Genomic DNA, 3,177 nt, shown 5'->3' with positions numbered 1-3,177 from the left:
AATAAATCTGAGTGTTACGAACAAATCAGTGATGGCTGAGAGCAGTGATAGTCATTCTGGCAGATGAATCTACCTCTCGGACCTTTTCTTGAAGCTGCTGTCTCTCTTTTCCCTCCAATATAGTTTCTACCATCGTCACCATACACTCCTTGATCATTTCAGTCACTTTTTGTGCTTGCCCAAAATCCATTCCACTCGTAGTGAGCACTCGTGAGCTCGTTGTTGTGTTGTTAGCGTCTGTGTGTTGTACGCTCGTATTGTCATTTCAGTTCATGTGTTTTCAATGTCCACCTCACTTATCCTGGCGGGTAATTTATGTCAAAAGTTTTGGGTTTTGTCTCGTAGTGCCGCTTGATATCGGTGCTTGTAACCAAAAGTGGTCAGGGTGCCGACGACGGAAATTACGCACCAGGCTGTTGTCCAGAATGAAGGAGCGAGGCACCCAGCAGCGCTCCTCAGGGCCGTAGTCCTCCCAGTCCACCAGAAACTGAAAACCACGGCCCCAGCGGTAGACATCAAGGGGGCGACGAACAGAAAGAGCAGGATGGCCACCAATGAGACAGGCGGAGGGGGAACGGAAAGAGGGGACAGTGGACAGGTGTGCACAGGCGGGAGACAAGGAAGACCGGGTGGACACTTATGAAACGAGGAAGGCGAAGCACGGAGGAGTGACTGTTTAGCGGCGGACCAGATCCTGCGAGAGCGGGGGATATGGGCTGCCACAAATGGGACTGCCAGATCAATCAAATCAAATCCTTTATTACTCCCACAATGGGGAAATTCACTCCAACTCCTCGGAAGGGAACAGAGGGGGCTGGTAACCCAGGGAAGCTTTGAAGGGTGACAGGCCGGTGGCTGATGAGACCAGGGAATTATGTGAATATTCAACCCAGGTGAGGAAGTCAGACCAAGAGGTGGGGTGCAGGGAACAGACGTAACGGACGGCCGACTCCAGGTCCCGGTTAGTGCGTTCTGTTTGGCCATTTGTTTGTTTGTTTATTTATTAAGGATCCCCATTAGCTAATGGACATGCCAGCAGCTAACTTTCCTGGGGTCCTACTTTCTTAAAGCCACAAATGCGATACATAAACAAACAAAGATACTCGTACATGTATACATTCACCACAAAAAATGTAAAACAGAAATAATACGACAAATACAATAACAGTTAAACAAAACACAAAAACCAAAATACTCTACAATTACCGTGGTTCAATCCAGCCTGCAACAACATGTTAAAACCAACAAAAACATTCAGTTTCATCATCCTTCTTGTGTAAAAATAAAAAGTCTTAGTCTTTCAGAAAAATGTATTGTTTTCATTTGTGTAACTAAATATTTTGGTAATAAATTCCACGCCACCATTGCTCCATACTGAACTGTTCCCTGACCATGAGTAGTCCGACATGAAGGTAAAAGAAATCGTCTCTCTCTTGATTGTCGTGTAGAGTGCTGATGTATATCACTGAAGAAACAAAAATTTCTATATAAAATATCAGGTTTTTAATGATAATAATATTGTGAATGAAATTAATTTAAAGGTACTTAATTTTGCCTCTCACACTTAGCCACCCCAACTAATGATGCATTGTAGTGATACTTGTTGTGAAAGGACAATTTAATACGAGTCGAGCTGCTTTGTTTTGAGCTATTTGTAGTTTATTTAGATTTGATTCTGTTGTGTTTGACCAGATAGTGCCGCAGTAGTCAAGGTGTGAAAGAACCAAGGACTGGAGCATTATCTTTTTGATATTACCTGGAATATATTTTTGACACTGTCTGACCATAGTCATACTTCTTCCCATTTTACCCATTATTTGCTTAATTTGATTATTCCATGTCATCTTACTGTCCACAACAACCCCAAGAAGTTTAGCCTCAGTTACTTGTTCAGTTGGGCTCCCATTCACAGATAGATTAAGAACAGGTGAATCTTTCAATAAGTAATTTGATCCCAACATCATGCATTTAGTTTTTTCTGCATTAATGACCAACTTATTTAAATGAAACCAATTCTCAACTGATCTCAACTCATCATTAAAGGCCTCGTGCGGTGAAAATCGTGATTTTTCTTAAACTGCAATAAAACATTAGTATTTAATAATAATAATAATAATAATAATAAATTTTATTTATATAGCACCTTTCAAGATAAAAACCACAAAGTGCTTTACAGTAAAACACAGAATAAAACACAGAATAAAACACAAAGTAAAACCAAATATAAAAACAGGACATAAACAGAGTTAAGAAAAAGCTATTTTAAAAAGATGTGTTTTTAGCTGCTTTTTAAAGGAAAACACTGAGTCAACAGATCTGAGGCTGAGAGGTAGGGAGTTCCAGAGGGATGGAGCTACTGCTGCAAAGGCTCTGTCACCCTTAGTTTTTAACCGTGTTCTTTTGGTAACCAGCAGGCCCTGGTCACATGATCTGAGTGACCTGCTGGAGTGTACGGCTGCACAAGGTCTTTTATGTAGACTGGTGCTTGGTCATTTACAGCTCTGTATGTTAAAACCAGGATTTTGAACTGCACTCTGTAGCAGACAGGGAGCCAGTGCAGCTGGATCACCAGTGGGGTGACATGTGAATACTTAGAAGTTTTGGTTAAAAGCCTCGCAGCAGCATTCTGGACAACCTGAAGACATTCTAAAGATTTTTTACTGAGGCATGTGAAGATGGAGTTGCGATAATCAAGACGAGAAGAAATAAAAGCTTGAATGAGCATCTCCATCTCAGAACGTGACACAACTGGACTCAGTTTAGCAATGGCCCCCCATCCCCCCCGGGCATGGGGGGCCATGGGTTCGCCGGACGGTCGTCCGGCGCCGGCAGCCTAGCCCGCACGAAGGGTTTTTACTCCCTCCCGGGCCTGTGAGGCCGGCGGGGCGCAGGAGGACCCCGCCGGCCGTCTGGAAAGAGGACCCGCGCGGGGGTTGGTTGCGCGCGAGCAAGGGAGGCAGCAGCAGACCCTCGGCGGGCGGCGGACCCGGGCGGGGGGGTTCCGTCCGCCTCGGCCCTGGAGGAGGACGACAAAGGACGCTCCGCGGCAGCGGCGGCACCTTTCCTTTTCCGGTAATGATCCTTCCGCAGGTTCACCTACAGAAACCTTGTTACGACTTTTACTTCCTCTATATAGTCAAGTGTGATCGTCTTCTCGGCGCCATCGCTGTATGAGCT

The sequence above is a fragment of the Oryzias melastigma genome, linkage group LG6 (genome assembly GCF_002922805.2).
Source record: "Oryzias melastigma strain HK-1 linkage group LG6, ASM292280v2, whole genome shotgun sequence".
Lineage (NCBI taxonomy): Eukaryota > Metazoa > Chordata > Actinopteri > Beloniformes > Adrianichthyidae > Oryzias > Oryzias melastigma.
This window is presented reverse-complemented; position numbering follows the sequence as displayed.